Here is a 17,716-nt window from a genome sequence, read left to right as displayed (position 1 = left end):
ATTAGCATTTTGGCTAATTTTAGCTTATACACTAATTTTAACATACAGAATGGCATAAGTCCTTGTTTCTCAACATGCTTGTGACCCTCCACATGCTGTTGAGTACATTGCAGCTTTCTTTAGAATTGATGCTAGTTTTTAGCATCACAACGCTGGGTCCAAACCGACAGGCACACTTTGGCAGGCCCCGGTTAAATTTCTTCAGGAATTTTCTAGTTTCTACATAATGTTCTTTTTCTATAATGCCATCTATTTTGGGACGCACACTCATTTTCCCTCCACCAAATCCACCCCCATAGATCCCAGTTGGACTGGTAATCGCTGGTTTGCAAAGTTTTCCTTTTCTTCCACCAAATGTCAATCGTTTACAAATATTACAAACGGAAATCTGGCTTGTCATACTTTTGAAGTAATAGCTTTTTTCCTCTCTGAGTGGCCCTTCAGCTCATGTCTCTGGTCGTTTCACAGTTGACAATAAAACTCTCTCAACAGCTTAAGACAACATTTTTTCTGTATTTTACTTCACTACTTTTTGGGCTTATTTATTATTTTACACTAAAATACATTCAGTCTCCTAACTGAAAAATATGAAAACAAGGAAGCAGGGTCTCTATTAAACAGATCCACCAGAAACTTACCAAGCCAGCAACATCTTCTAGCCTTACACAGACTGCTCAAAGACGAGGGAAATCTAGAGAACGTAAACTTTGACAAACATACTAAAAAACATCTCTCAGAAATTATTTTTTTGTTTAGCAAATGGAAATAATTTTGTTAATCCTAACTGACCTTAAAAGGGCAAAATGTGGTCTGATTTGTCAGTGAGAAAAAATATGGTTATTTGTACACACGGTGTCTTTACAGGAAAATATGAACTGCAGAAAAAATAGATTTGAAAGTATATTAAACCGATTTAACTAAAAGTTTCGTCTTTAGGAAAACCCTTCTATCCTATTAGTGAGAGATATGCTTGTCCAAAATATTGTTTTTTGTTAATGTTTTTGCTTTTGGTTAATAAGATCTTGGACATTGTTCTGTTTGAAAAAAGAGATCAGTTTACAAATTATGTCTGTTGGTGTCTGGGTAACATCTCACGGTTTCTATTTCAGATTTTATGGGGATTTCTATTTAGGTCTGCTGGACTTACCAAGTACACCGAAAAGGGATGCTAACAGGGCACCTTGTGGGTTGAAATGCGACACTTGATGAATTTAGACCAAGCACCCACTCGTGTCAGACTGGAAATAAAATTGGGTTGTTGTGATGCAAAAATAAAATTATATCCACAGGACCACCATGTTACTCTGCAAAAAACCTCACAGTGGTCCTTTGATACCCAACTGCTCCATTAAGTATAACAAGCCTCCTACATAACTTTCTCATATTCCGCCCTCTTCTCTGTGTCTTTTTGTTTTCAGTCAAACCTCCTCTGGAAGCTTATTTTCCACAGTGCTTTGACAGGATTTTTTTTTTTTTTATACCGATGTGATTGCCTCGGCTGTCTAGAGAGAGAGAAAGGGAGAGAGAGAGAAAAAAAACTAATTCAAAACCATCCTCGGGTCAGCTAACCGTCAGTCGGACACAACGGCACAGTCAAGGCTTTGTGGCCTCAGTGGGGGCTAATATTAAAACTCGGTTCATGTTTTCAGCTCTGTGGGTCATTCAAGCACAACAAATGTCAAGCTGTGGCTTGATCCAGACGCCGCGTGTTAAGCTTACACAAACTTTTCGCCTCAACACCGCCCCCGCTGTTTTCGGCCCAAAGCAGGTCTTTAAATTGAGGCTGTCCGAGAATGAGGCTCGAGCCTTTCTCCTGTGGCAAACTCGCTCACATGCGTCCCTCTGAACAGTAGCTTGAGTTGAACCTTTGCAGCTTTTCCACAAGATGAGAAACTCGTTTTCTGTGCTACGAGGGGCGGTACATCTGGGTTCCATTTGCCCATTCATGTTCAGTTTTCACGTGGTTCGCCATCCTTCATTTGGCACTGGGTGTTTTCTGTGAAGGAGCTGATTTCCAAGCACAGACACGCACGCATACACACACATGCACACACACGTAGGGCTTCGCAGAGAGTTCTCTTGTTTCATTACCAGCGTCACCCAGTTTTACGTAGGTGAGCATTACAACACTGCGCAGGAAATAATGGTTCTCCTGTTCTGTGTCTTGACTTGATGACATCATGCCGCCCCGGATGGGGAACCTGGGAGCTGTGAAACAGGTCGCCTTATGTAAAACTCGCTGTAACAGTTTAGCAGGGTTTGTGGAGATGGCTTGTGTCTTGTAAACCTTGGGGAGAGAGAGATTGTAAAACATAATTCGACAGGGGGGGGTCCAAAGGGCCAAAGTGCCCATGATTTCTCAGATGTTCCGGGACTGAACACATGAGCTCTCCTGCCAAACCTTTTGCTGCAGATCGGAGTCAGGAGTAGAACATCAGCTGTTCTCTAATCCCCTGTAGCTTCTTTTTCTCTTCTTATTTATCCCAATTCTCTTTCTTTTTGATCATTTTAAACAAATGTTTATTCCCAATAGAGCTGCATTCCAAATTTCTCTACAACATTTATTTACTTATGTACTCATTTGTTTATTTCATCATCTCTGATCTGATCACTGCATATGACTCTTAATAATCATAAACACAGCTCTGGAAAAAATGAAGAGCCCATTGCACTGAACGCCATCGAAAACCTCCTGGTTATTCCAACAAATATTGATTTCTGAACTCTTCCTGAGTTTTCTTTGCATTGTTTGAGGTCTGAAAGCGTTGCATCTTGTCTTGTTTTGACCATTTCGTATTAAATACTTAATTTTTGCTCGGAATTTCAGAGACATGTTGTCAGTAGTACACAGATTAAAAGAACAATGTTCATTTTAGTCAAACATATACCTATAAAAAGCGAAAGTGAAAACTGCATGTTTTCAGAAAAAAAAAAGTTTTATTGTCTCAAACAAAACAAGACTCTCAGCTGTCCTGGTTTTTATGTTCAGGAATGTCCAAATGAAGCCACTTTGCTTCAAACATTTATCTAGAAATGTCCCCTTCCGTTCATTTCCTGTGGAAGTTGTGCAATGAGTCGACGGTCGCTTGTCCCCATCTAGACGAACTCTACGTAGGAGAGAGACTTTTAGGTCAAAATGGTGGTTTTGATTAATCTGCGTTGTATAATATTAATGTTTTAAAATGTTCAGGTTAATCGCTTGCGTTGGCGTGTCAACCTTGATGCCGTTAAACTGTGAAGTGGTTCACTGTGCCTGATCTGTGGCAAAACTTCTCATTTGATTGAACTGGGGAACATTTCAGCCTCTGGATTTACAAAGCCAGCAGAGGCTAGCAGAGGCTGAATACAATTGTGAGCCACAGTTTTCATATTTTATTCTTATTTTTTTTTTAAAAAACAAGTTCCACCTTACTGCGCGCTAGTTTGTTTTGATCCAAGTCACATTAAAGTTAATGTGTAAAAACAATGACAAAATTTTTGAAAAGGTATAGAAAGTATGAATTCCTCTGCAAGGCTTCTGTCGATTTGTCCGACTTCCTTTTTTTATATATTTGATGCGACTCCTTCCTTCATTGTTAGACATTTCCTCAACACCCCCCTCCTCTCCTTTCTCTCTCTGGGGGTCAATTATGAGTCACATGATACAAATTTGTCAACTTTGCACCCCACTGCATAACGACAAGGAATACAAAGTATTTGTTTGGAGAAGGTGAGCAGTCTCCTGTTCCCCGTCTCATCAGCTCACTCGGCAGGAAGACGGGGCGAAAGTCTCACCCCACTGACACCCCGACTGCTTGCCTCTCTCACAGCGCCTTAGATTTCAGCGCCGGTGGATGAGATTAGGCTCATATTCCCTTTGCTGACTCTGTCCTTGAGTTATGCTGCAAAATGAGCAAGTGTCCATATAGCAGGTATGCGGTAGAGAAAGGATGTATTTAAATTGGATTTTTTTTTTTTTTTTTTACTCAGATGAAGATAAAGCCTGAAATGAAACTCCACCGATGCTCTATTCTCACCGTGTCCCTCATTTGCTTTGTAATTCAAAGTACAATTTATTTATTTATTTATTTTTTTACGTCTGAACAGATAGAGCCAACAGTGCCTCGACTGGAATCATCTGTGTTTTAGACAGTGTGGCTCTGTGAATATCATCGTCGTTCAGATTACATCTCGAAAAATGTGAATATTGCGTATGGTTGAAGGAATTCTCGCCCGTCGTCTCAGGAAGTGCAGCGGTCACTTTACAGATGAGTTTGATTAAAATATTTCAAGCTTTATTTATTTTTGTGCCAATCTTAATTAACATGACTCATACAGTTAAAGAAAACCAGAAATTCAATTTCACCAGATATCGCATCAGAGCAGTCAAAACCGGATGTTTTAAGCACAGATTTCAGGCATTCTGTGCTTTTCCGTGCACTCAGTACTTGGTTGGACCTCCTTCTGCATTAATTACTGCAAGGTCATCTGACGTTTCTCATCTTCCTCTTGACGACAGCCCGTAGATTTTCTCTGGGGTTCAGGTCAGGGGAGTTTGCTGTCCAGTCAAGAACATTTGACCAGCTTTTGGTACCTCTGGCAGAGCGGGCATGCGTTGCTGATGTCTCCGGTTTTCTGGAGTTGCTTGACATAAGGAATTTGACATTGGAGCCCATGTCTAGTATTTACCTGTGTGTGGTGGCTCTTCTGGAATGGGTAAATAAACACGGTTAGAAAAATGAATACAACAAAGTTTTATACTCTGCCATCTCACAGCAAATCTCATCTTGAGGTGCTTCACAAGACAAAGTCCAATTTAATTCTGATTAGATTAAATGTGATTCAGCCCAAATTAAACGGAGTCCATAACAATTCACTCATCCAGTGAAATTCATATTGAAATGCATGCAGTTCAATTCTATCTAAATGATAATACAAATTTCATTTAGACAGAAATTTAATAAAGTCAAATTTCTGTCTTTCCAAGAAAGGTCCGACTGTTTCATGAGTCGTTTTTGCAACAATCTCTTACTCGCAGCTAGCATGTGGCAACAGTGGGAAATATCCACCTCCTTCTAACAGGAGGAGAGACACAATGGGAAACACAATTTCTCTTTATTTTTTGGGAAAGAGAAACACCATGTAGACAGGGTTTATGATAATATTTGGCTATGTCTTTAGCTTTTTCCAGGAAAGATATAGAGCTAAACAGAAACTGAGCAATGCCTGTCTATAATGTAGAGGAAAAATAACAAAATCACTTGGCCAGGAGTGTTTTTTTTTTTCTGGGAAAATGAAACGGGTTGCATCAAGTTATCTTCAGCAATACCTCCATCGATGGTCTGTTGCAGGCAAAAGGAAAACGATGTGTAAATGTAGATTAGCGGTGTCAAAAAAAAAAAAAATGGAGTGAAAGATAATCAGAGTGACCAGTATGAGTCCTAGAGAAATGAAATAAAATAAAATAAAAAAAGAAAGAGCACAGAAAACGCTTTAAGAGTCAAGTTTTAAGCCAAGTAGATGCTTTGTAAAAGTCGAGTTCATTTCCACAGGGGAAGAAAGATTTGTTACTTTCAGAAACTCCAGGATCCACAGTCCTTGTAGTTTTTGACAAAACGTTCATGAAAAATAGATTCTGTGTCTGTTGCTAAATAAATGTTAAATATGGAAAATAAATGCCATAGACATATTAGAGAAATCATTTTTTATATTTTATTTTAAGACCCCTTACAGGGTGGAAATCCACTCCTGCATAGCCAAGTCTTTGCAAATAGATTTAATGTCCCATATTTTATGTGTTATATCCCTGGAGGCCATAGCTAATGCAGATAAATACGGACAATTGTGGAGTAAAAGCTATTGTGACCATGTTTGTACTTTAAATTCCAAAGTAGATCGAAGGTAAACCGACATGCAAATAATTCATTCAAACCCTTTTTTTGTTGTTGAAAAATGTGTGGTCATAGTCATTTCGGCAAGGGCTCTGACTCGCTAACCAAAGCCTGTAACCAAGACAACTTGTTAAACGAACAGCTTGTAAGAGAGAATAACCAAAATCAAAAATCCCTTCTTGAGTCAGAAAGACTCCCAGAAGATTTAGCAGACTCAGCTGTGTTTATGAAAGGTTCTGTTGTGTTGCCATCTGCTCAACTCTTACTTGCGGTGAGCTGTCACCAAAACAAACTTTCTGCAATTTCACCTGAAAAAAACAAAAGGGAGTTACAATTTTGCTGAATACTGAAAACATTGGGACATTTTATTTGTTTTCGAGGAACAAAGCAGGAAATGCAAGTATTTAATGTCGTTCTTCAGCAGGAGTTCTTTGCTCTGTCAAAAATGCTGATTGATTATAGAAAAGAAATATTTAATAAAATGGGCAGGGAGGCCATTTGACCGTAGTTCTGATCATTTCGAACCCTCATGCAGGGAACAAAGAATCAGGAAAACTATTTTTCTTTTTCCTTTTTCTGGGTTAGAAGCTTAATCATGGAAAAATAAAATGGAGTCTTGGAAAATATTTGTGTTTTTAGCTGGGAGTTTATATGTTTCTCTTTCCCACATGGTTACTTAAAAAATACGACTAAAAATAAGTTCCTCTAATCTAAAAAAATGTTGAGAATTTTCTTAACATAAGCTCTTTCTTTTTATCTATTTACATCCTATTTATACTTTTTGAATAACTGACTAAATATTTACACATCCAGTTGGCTTGAAACACCATGCAAACGCTTGTATCGTCGAGCCTTCTTTAAACTTACGGTGAACACTCGTGTGCATACTTTAAAAACAGTCCCTAAAAACTCTGTAAATTATGACCTGAAACAGGATCAGGATGGTGTTAAGTTAAAAAGGACCTTGAGCATATTTAAAACAACAACAAAAAATGTGAATAGACTTGGAGCAGAACATATTTCCTACAGTCTCAACAACTTTTCCTGAAGAAAGTGGCAAAAATGTCTTCAAGAAGAACAAAGAGGCTCTGATCTGCTACAAAAACTCCTTCTAAGTGCTGATACTTTTTAAAAGGCTGTGCGTTTAAGCACATTTCTGACCTTTAGCTTTCAGAAGATAAAAATTATGGGGACAAAAAGTTCACACTACATTAAGTGACCAAAAGAAATTGTTTTTTCATATTTGTTAAAAGTGTGACGATGTCCTGGCTGCATAAGTTGAGAAAGATCATCTGTGAATACAGTCAAGCTCCCCTGACTCCTCCCAGTGGCCATTTGAAGAAATGCACTGTCCCAGTAATAAGCAACCAATCAGAGCCAGGAGGAGTGTCTTAGTGCTGTCAATCATCTTGTGTACACTCTGTTCCCCCGTTTTCAGCATCTACAAGCTCAAGATTGCTGTTTTTCTGCAACTATGCCAATGGTAGAGAAGCAACGTAATGTTACAGGAAATCTGCTTATCCGTCGTCATCGATCGCCATGAGTACTAGCCAGGACATTCACGTTTGGCTCTCCTGTGGGGGCAGAGCTGTAGCACCTCCCTGGGAATGAGCAGGTAGGCAGGGATTGATAGCGCTGATGTCTTCCTCCTGGCTCTGATTGGTTGTTTCTGACCAGGAGCGATGCATTTCAGAAAATGGCGGTAGGTCCCCAGGAAGGGAAGTCAGATTATCTGTCTCATGTTGCACCATGAGGACATAGTGGCAGCTTTAACAAATTTTGTACAAGTTCCTAATTTCTGGTTTAATTCTATTTTAAAAAATGAAGCAATGCACCAACTAAACCCAGCTTTTGAAAACAAATGTATTACTTTAGCTTTTAAAAGAAGCAGACTTGTTAAAGGCAGTCCATCCTGCAGCATCTTCAATGCTAAAATGTTCCACCTTTAATGAAACCCTGATTAAGACGAGAGTTGGAAATAAGGAGGTTTTATGAGGAAATAGAATTAGGACCATTAGGGTACATCAATCCTAAACTAATGTGACTGTGACTGACTGCGGCCTTCTCAAAGCCGATACACACACTCACTCACGCACACACACTTGGCTCTCATTGATGTTATGTGTGAAACAGATCTGTTCCTGGGAGAAAACATGAACCGAAGAGGATAAAAATAGTTGAAACAGTGCGTTTCAGCTGGAGGGATTCTTGATCTTATTCTGGGAAGATCTTCCAGGATTTCTATTAACCCGAGACCAGATACTCATGCAATATTAATGTAAGACTCTCCTCTACGGACGCCACACATTAGAAATTTCTTTATGTATTCCAATACCTCCTCTTTTTTTTTTTTTTTACTTTGTCTCATTTTCCCTGGCATCAAATATTTGTCAGACATCCAGTATCTAAGCCCTACCTTTGCCCTGCTGCTGACTGTACAAACAGCTTTGAAGCCTTCCTGAGTGAGAGACGTGCCTCCCACTCACCTCTGTGTACACACCAACCACCTTGCCCTTCGAAAATCTCTGAATCTCAGGCGCACTTTAAGCCAACGACCTCCCCGGATCGCCCTCAACTCTCTCCCCTCCCACCCCCTTGTTGTTGTTTCTCTGTTGCTGTTCCATATTTGACGATAGACGCAAACACATCGCAGCCTTATTCCGGTCCGGTTCCAGCTATATTTCTTTATCCGTTCTGTGTAAACATCGCACGCGCGGAGGGAGTGCGCACACGGCCGGGGGGGTTAGGCCGCGCACTGTTTACATGAATGGGAATGGAGGCATGCCGGTGGTTTGAACGCTGTAAACATGTCTTAAACAGATGTCTGCTGTGCGGCGTGGGTGATGTCATGCATCCGCCTGAGCCAAGTTCAACACTCTGAGCATGCGAAGCACGCCGAGAAAATATGACAAAAAAAAAAAGAGGAAAAAGACAATTCAGCATTGGCTCTTGCATCAGTAGTCTGGAGCAAACATCATTAAGCTAAGAACTGTGACTAGCAGAGCAAAGAATTGAGTTAGCCCAGACAGTCAGCTTTCATCTACACTCATTAGCTCACAGCTCATTCTTAGGTCTGACAGACACGTCCCCCTTTCCTTTTCATTTGTCTGTAGTTTCCCCTTTTTGTGTGTGTGTGTGAGAGAGAGAGTAGCATTATTGACTGCATAGCAGAATGATTACTTGTAAGCCGTGACTGTGGTAGACTGCATCCCAGTTTCAAGTCAGTGACTCAAATGTAAGCAATTGGTAACGGCAGAGTGATGGAGCTGTAGTCAAGACATACAGCGTTTGGCACCACGACTTATATCGGATGGAGGAAGGGGCAGACCAGTCCTCTGCAGTTTTGGCTGGTTTTGCTGGTCTGCCTTAGAAGGCCTGCGGTTTGGAGGTTTTTGACATCTGTTTGACTTGTGAAACTAATGGGCCATTTTCTTTCCCATTGAAAGGCATGAAACACAAGAGAGATGGAGGGAGAAAGAGAGAGAGAGAGAGAGACAGAGAGAGAGAGGAAAAAAAAACAGTGCGTGCCGCACACTAAGACATGGATGTGCATAGTTTTTACATGGGCAAATAGAGAATACATGTTAAGGCTTCGTGTGGACATGAATAATTCAGGAACCATGCGGCAAATCCAAACAGAGCTCGTGAAGGGGTACAGTGAACGCCAGTCTGAAGTATTGTGTCAGATTTGAAATATGGTGTATTGATTCCAAACATCCCTAAGAGAGGTTTTTTTTTTTTTTTTTTTAAGAATGTAGAGAGAGAGAGGTTGTATGAGAACCTTTCCTAGCTATTAGCTTAGCTTACTGCCCATCTCAACATTGATTGGCTAGTAATCAATGGCTAGTATGTTTGCTTTGGGGATAAAATTTGGGGCGGCTCAGTTGGTAGAGTGTGTGCACCACGTGGAGCGGCTGCAGTCCTCAACGCGGTCTCGGGCCTTTTGCTCTAGAGCCTAAAATAATAATCATTCTCTAGAACTCTTGCTAATTAGAATTGAACTCAGCTGTGTTCACTCTATGTACCGTTTTTAATACATGTTGCAAAGGCCTTGAGAATGGGACTACGACCTCGAACATCCAGCCAGAGCTACAAGGTTCTGATTTAGAATGAAGACTTTTTGTGTGTTACCCAGTCAAAGTATTTACAGACACGCTCCATTCAATCTGACTGAGCTGTTTCATTTAGCAAAGAGTTGTGAAAAAATAAATAAATAAATAAATCTCTACAAGTTGGAGCAGTCATTCCCAAAACGGCTTTCAGCTGTAGTAGCTGCAGTGAAATGTGGCTCTACAAGGTAATGACTCACTCACAAATGCTTAGCAGACTTTTTAGGTGTTTATCTCTGAGCAAGACAATTAAAAAAAAAGAAAAAAAGCATCTTCCTTTTACTTCGCAATAACCTGCTGCTTTGCATTGGTCCACAAAATACAAACCTAAAAAAAAAAAAATAATAATAATAATACAATGAAGTCCACGGTTGAAAAGTGGCGTAATGTAAGGGGTGTGTGGGATATGCTTGTCTATTCCCAATTCTAATTCATTCTTTGTTTTATTAACTCAATAACGAGCTGAGGAGAATGCATAGATCAGGCAGCATGGGTAGTGTAGTCCCTCGGTGTGTGTAGGTCTGATCTCTGAGCTCCCTGTAGGGATACTAAAGGGATTGGATATGCTCTTCTAATGCTATTAGTGCTGCAGCAGGGGATTACTGTCTGCTGAGGAAAAAGGGGGGGAAAAGGATGTGAAAAGGGAAAGAAAAATTATTTCACGAGGGTATTTGCGTGTGACAGAGATTTGCATGTTTGTACACAAAAACAGAGACATCACAAACAGCATTCATAAAAAAATATTGCACATCAAGAGGAGTTAAAAAGAAGGGGAAAAAAAGTCATGGGGTTTTATGCAGAAATGAGATTTTCTTTTTTTTAATTGAATTTGGCTGTTATAGTGCTCCAGGGATTTGTGTTAATTAGGCTATTAAGCTGCCCAGCACCTCTTAAGATTATTTTTAGCAATAGAGGAAGAAAAATACAGTATATGATCATTTTCAGAAGACTGAAAATTAAATCTAATAAAGAGCAAGTGACAATTTGCTAAGTCACAGCACTTATTTATTATTTTCACTTGTGTGAAAACATGAATTCTTAAGCAGAGGTATTGCTTAAAAAATGATGAGAACATCATAATGATTTTGTTTGACATGGATTAGGGGGTAGGGTTTGGTTTATCAATCAAAGTCGTACAATTTCGATTTAAAATTATGTGACCTTTCACACATGGAGCAGGGCAGGCATTACTTCATACAAGAACCCAATCCCTCTATCAATCTCCCGCTTCACCCTACGAACAAGACACCGAGATAGTCGGACCTCTGCTCTAGATAAAGACTGACCCCTGAGCAATCGACTAAAACTGATGAGTGACACTTCACTCTATTTATAGTCATGAGATATGGATCATGAACAAGAGATCCAGATCCCAGATATGACTGGCTATGAGTGGAGCTTGGGGAAGGAGCTGCGTCTACGCAAAGAAAAGGAAATCGGTCAAAGTGAGTTTGATCGGGACGTCTCCGCAGTCCCTCCCCCTTTCCAGGTTTTCCAAGAACGCTTCACTTACGGAGATCCTGGACTGACCCGGGACTCGTCCGAACTCGTTCAAAATCTTTAAGACTGGGAGACAAATGAGCAAAGTGGGAGTACTTGACCAGCGTTATCAAGTACTCACACTTTGCATCAGAATACTTGAAACCAGGCTTCAAGCAAAACTTAAAAAAAAATTAAAAAAATAAAAATAGCAGAAACTACAAGTACAAGAGGCAAATAAAGTAGGCAAATTATTACAAACTGCCGTTGAACTCAAACAAGATGTTCCTCAGCTCGTCAAACGTGCCATTACCCTCAAGTGTCCAAACCCCTGGCTCAGTTTGGCTTTCGTTTAACTTTCTGTCGGGCATTTTCTTCGTCTTGACCTCTTGATGGCAAAGGCAGAGAAAGTTTCTGTCTAAATGCAGCAGGATTGTTAAAGCTACACAATAAAGGACTCTCACAACGATTTATTGCTGCCAGATGTTTTGAAATTCTTTAACGACCCTAAAGTTTATGGGGGGAAAAAAATCAATTGGACCACAAAAAAAGAAAAAAGGAAAAAGAACTCACTTGTCCTGAGCCACAGGATCTGCGAGCGGAACATGAAGACCAGTCCTCAACTGAAGAGCAGAATCCTGCCGTCTTCAGGCATCTGAACACGACTTAAAAACGCATTCGAAAGGCTTCCTCTCACACAACAATCCCTTTTAGCCTTTGCCGGGACAAACGTGGGGCATGAAAAAAGAAAGAAAACATTTACTCTGTGACAAGAACAAAACTTTTTACAGATATTCCTGATGGCTTTTGTCGTCACTGGAGATCTCATGCAGGTAACCAATACAAGGCTCCATAATGATGTGGGAGCTGTTTTTTTTTTTTTTTTTTTTTTTTTTTTTTTTTACTGAAAATGAGACAGTAGAACACCTTTTTTTTTTTACGTGGTTTAAATCAACCNTGTTAAAAGTGTGACGATGTCCTGGCTGCATAAGTTGAGAAAGATCATCTGTGAATACAGTCAAGCTCCCCTGACTCCTCCCAGTGGCCATTTGAAGAAATGCACTGTCCCAGTAATAAGCAACCAATCAGAGCCAGGAGGAGTGTCTTAGTGCTGTCAATCATCTTGTGTACACTCTGTTCCCCCGTTTTCAGCATCTACAAGCTCAAGATTGCTGTTTTTCTGCAACTATGCCAATGGTAGAGAAGCAACGTAATGTTACAGGAAATCTGCTTATCCGTCGTCATCGATCGCCATGAGTACTAGCCAGGACATTCACGTTTGGCTCTCCTGTGGGGGCAGAGCTGTAGCACCTCCCTGGGAATGAGCAGGTAGGCAGGGATTGATAGCGCTGATGTCTTCCTCCTGGCTCTGATTGGTTGTTTCTGACCAGGAGCGATGCATTTCAGAAAATGGCGGTAGGTCCCCAGGAAGGGAAGTCAGATTATCTGTCTCATGTTGCACCATGAGGACATAGTGGCAGCTTTAACAAATTTTGTACAAGTTCCTAATTTCTGGTTTAATTCTATTTTAAAAAATGAAGCAATGCACCAACTAAACCCAGCTTTTGAAAACAAATGTATTACTTTAGCTTTTAAAAGAAGCAGACTTGTTAAAGGCAGTCCATCCTGCAGCATCTTCAATGCTAAAATGTTCCACCTTTAATGAAACCCTGATTAAGACGAGAGTTGGAAATAAGGAGGTTTTATGAGGAAATAGAATTAGGACCATTAGGGTACATCAATCCTAAACTAATGTGACTGTGACTGACTGCGGCCTTCTCAAAGCCGATACACACACTCACTCACGCACACACACTTGGCTCTCATTGATGTTATGTGTGAAACAGATCTGTTCCTGGGAGAAAACATGAACCGAAGAGGATAAAAATAGTTGAAACAGTGCGTTTCAGCTGGAGGGATTCTTGATCTTATTCTGGGAAGATCTTCCAGGATTTCTATTAACCCGAGACCAGATACTCATGCAATATTAATGTAAGACTCTCCTCTACGGACGCCACACATTAGAAATTTCTTTATGTATTCCAATACCTCCTCTTTTTTTTTTTTTTACTTTGTCTCATTTTCCCTGGCATCAAATATTTGTCAGACATCCAGTATCTAAGCCCTACCTTTGCCCTGCTGCTGACTGTACAAACAGCTTTGAAGCCTTCCTGAGTGAGAGACGTGCCTCCCACTCACCTCTGTGTACACACCAACCACCTTGCCCTTCGAAAATCTCTGAATCTCAGGCGCACTTTAAGCCAACGACCTCCCCGGATCGCCCTCAACTCTCTCCCCTCCCACCCCCTTGTTGTTGTTTCTCTGTTGCTGTTCCATATTTGACGATAGACGCAAACACATCGCAGCCTTATTCCGGTCCGGTTCCAGCTATATTTCTTTATCCGTTCTGTGTAAACATCGCACGCGCGGAGGGAGTGCGCACACGGCCGGGGGGGTTAGGCCGCGCACTGTTTACATGAATGGGAATGGAGGCATGCCGGTGGTTTGAACGCTGTAAACATGTCTTAAACAGATGTCTGCTGTGCGGCGTGGGTGATGTCATGCATCCGCCTGAGCCAAGTTCAACACTCTGAGCATGCGAAGCACGCCGAGAAAATATGACAAAAAAAAAAAGAGGAAAAAGACAATTCAGCATTGGCTCTTGCATCAGTAGTCTGGAGCAAACATCATTAAGCTAAGAACTGTGACTAGCAGAGCAAAGAATTGAGTTAGCCCAGACAGTCAGCTTTCATCTACACTCATTAGCTCACAGCTCATTCTTAGGTCTGACAGACACGTCCCCCTTTCCTTTTCATTTGTCTGTAGTTTCCCCTTTTTGTGTGTGTGTGTGAGAGAGAGAGTAGCATTATTGACTGCATAGCAGAATGATTACTTGTAAGCCGTGACTGTGGTAGACTGCATCCCAGTTTCAAGTCAGTGACTCAAATGTAAGCAATTGGTAACGGCAGAGTGATGGAGCTGTAGTCAAGACATACAGCGTTTGGCACCACGACTTATATCGGATGGAGGAAGGGGCAGACCAGTCCTCTGCAGTTTTGGCTGGTTTTGCTGGTCTGCCTTAGAAGGCCTGCGGTTTGGAGGTTTTTGACATCTGTTTGACTTGTGAAACTAATGGGCCATTTTCTTTCCCATTGAAAGGCATGAAACACAAGAGAGATGGAGGGAGAAAGAGAGAGAGAGAGAGAGACAGAGAGAGAGAGGAAAAAAAAACAGTGCGTGCCGCACACTAAGACATGGATGTGCATAGTTTTTACATGGGCAAATAGAGAATACATGTTAAGGCTTCGTGTGGACATGAATAATTCAGGAACCATGCGGCAAATCCAAACAGAGCTCGTGAAGGGGTACAGTGAACGCCAGTCTGAAGTATTGTGTCAGATTTGAAATATGGTGTATTGATTCCAAACATCCCTAAGAGAGGTTTTTTTTTTTTTTTTTTTAAGAATGTAGAGAGAGAGAGGTTGTATGAGAACCTTTCCTAGCTATTAGCTTAGCTTACTGCCCATCTCAACATTGATTGGCTAGTAATCAATGGCTAGTATGTTTGCTTTGGGGATAAAATTTGGGGCGGCTCAGTTGGTAGAGTGTGTGCACCACGTGGAGCGGCTGCAGTCCTCAACGCGGTCTCGGGCCTTTTGCTCTAGAGCCTAAAATAATAATCATTCTCTAGAACTCTTGCTAATTAGAATTGAACTCAGCTGTGTTCACTCTATGTACCGTTTTTAATACATGTTGCAAAGGCCTTGAGAATGGGACTACGACCTCGAACATCCAGCCAGAGCTACAAGGTTCTGATTTAGAATGAAGACTTTTTGTGTGTTACCCAGTCAAAGTATTTACAGACACGCTCCATTCAATCTGACTGAGCTGTTTCATTTAGCAAAGAGTTGTGAAAAAATAAATAAATAAATAAATCTCTACAAGTTGGAGCAGTCATTCCCAAAACGGCTTTCAGCTGTAGTAGCTGCAGTGAAATGTGGCTCTACAAGGTAATGACTCACTCACAAATGCTTAGCAGACTTTTTAGGTGTTTATCTCTGAGCAAGACAATTAAAAAAAAAGAAAAAAAGCATCTTCCTTTTACTTCGCAATAACCTGCTGCTTTGCATTGGTCCACAAAATACAAACCTAAAAAAAAAAAAATAATAATAATAATACAATGAAGTCCACGGTTGAAAAGTGGCGTAATGTAAGGGGTGTGTGGGATATGCTTGTCTATTCCCAATTCTAATTCATTCTTTGTTTTATTAACTCAATAACGAGCTGAGGAGAATGCATAGATCAGGCAGCATGGGTAGTGTAGTCCCTCGGTGTGTGTAGGTCTGATCTCTGAGCTCCCTGTAGGGATACTAAAGGGATTGGATATGCTCTTCTAATGCTATTAGTGCTGCAGCAGGGGATTACTGTCTGCTGAGGAAAAAGGGGGGGAAAAGGATGTGAAAAGGGAAAGAAAAATTATTTCACGAGGGTATTTGCGTGTGACAGAGATTTGCATGTTTGTACACAAAAACAGAGACATCACAAACAGCATTCATAAAAAAATATTGCACATCAAGAGGAGTTAAAAAGAAGGGGAAAAAAAGTCATGGGGTTTTATGCAGAAATGAGATTTTCTTTTTTTTAATTGAATTTGGCTGTTATAGTGCTCCAGGGATTTGTGTTAATTAGGCTATTAAGCTGCCCAGCACCTCTTAAGATTATTTTTAGCAATAGAGGAAGAAAAATACAGTATATGATCATTTTCAGAAGACTGAAAATTAAATCTAATAAAGAGCAAGTGACAATTTGCTAAGTCACAGCACTTATTTATTATTTTCACTTGTGTGAAAACATGAATTCTTAAGCAGAGGTATTGCTTAAAAAATGATGAGAACATCATAATGATTTTGTTTGACATGGATTAGGGGGTAGGGTTTGGTTTATCAATCAAAGTCGTACAATTTCGATTTAAAATTATGTGACCTTTCACACATGGAGCAGGGCAGGCATTACTTCATACAAGAACCCAATCCCTCTATCAATCTCCCGCTTCACCCTACGAACAAGACACCGAGATAGTCGGACCTCTGCTCTAGATAAAGACTGACCCCTGAGCAATCGACTAAAACTGATGAGTGACACTTCACTCTATTTATAGTCATGAGATATGGATCATGAACAAGAGATCCAGATCCCAGATATGACTGGCTATGAGTGGAGCTTGGGGAAGGAGCTGCGTCTACGCAAAGAAAAGGAAATCGGTCAAAGTGAGTTTGATCGGGACGTCTCCGCAGTCCCTCCCCCTTTCCAGGTTTTCCAAGAACGCTTCACTTACGGAGATCCTGGACTGACCCGGGACTCGTCCGAACTCGTTCAAAATCTTTAAGACTGGGAGACAAATGAGCAAAGTGGGAGTACTTGACCAGCGTTATCAAGTACTCACACTTTGCATCAGAATACTTGAAACCAGGCTTCAAGCAAAACTTAAAAAAAAATTAAAAAAATAAAAATAGCAGAAACTACAAGTACAAGAGGCAAATAAAGTAGGCAAATTATTACAAACTGCCGTTGAACTCAAACAAGATGTTCCTCAGCTCGTCAAACGTGCCATTACCCTCAAGTGTCCAAACCCCTGGCTCAGTTTGGCTTTCGTTTAACTTTCTGTCGGGCATTTTCTTCGTCTTGACCTCTTGATGGCAAAGGCAGAGAAAGTTTCTGTCTAAATGCAGCAGGATTGTTAAAGCTACACAATAAAGGACTCTCACAACGATTTATTGCTGCCAGATGTTTTGAAATTCTTTAACGACCCTAAAGTTTATGGGGGGAAAAAAATCAATTGGACCACAAAAAAAGAAAAAAGGAAAAAGAACTCACTTGTCCTGAGCCACAGGATCTGCGAGCGGAACATGAAGACCAGTCCTCAACTGAAGAGCAGAATCCTGCCGTCTTCAGGCATCTGAACACGACTTAAAAACGCATTCGAAAGGCTTCCTCTCACACAACAATCCCTTTTAGCCTTTGCCGGGACAAACGTGGGGCATGAAAAAAGAAAGAAAACATTTACTCTGTGACAAGAACAAAACTTTTTACAGATATTCCTGATGGCTTTTGTCGTCACTGGAGATCTCATGCAGGTAACCAATACAAGGCTCCATAATGATGTGGGAGCTGTTTTTTTTTTTTTTTTTTTTTTTTTTTTTTTTTACTGAAAATGAGACAGTAGAACACCTTTTTTTTTTTACGTGGTTTAAATCAACC

Source organism: Poecilia latipinna, unplaced genomic scaffold, assembly GCF_001443285.1.
Source record: "Poecilia latipinna isolate Pla-1442-1.1 unplaced genomic scaffold, P_latipinna-1.0 Scaffold1236, whole genome shotgun sequence".
NCBI lineage: Eukaryota > Metazoa > Chordata > Actinopteri > Cyprinodontiformes > Poeciliidae > Poecilia > Poecilia latipinna.
This window is presented reverse-complemented; position numbering follows the sequence as displayed.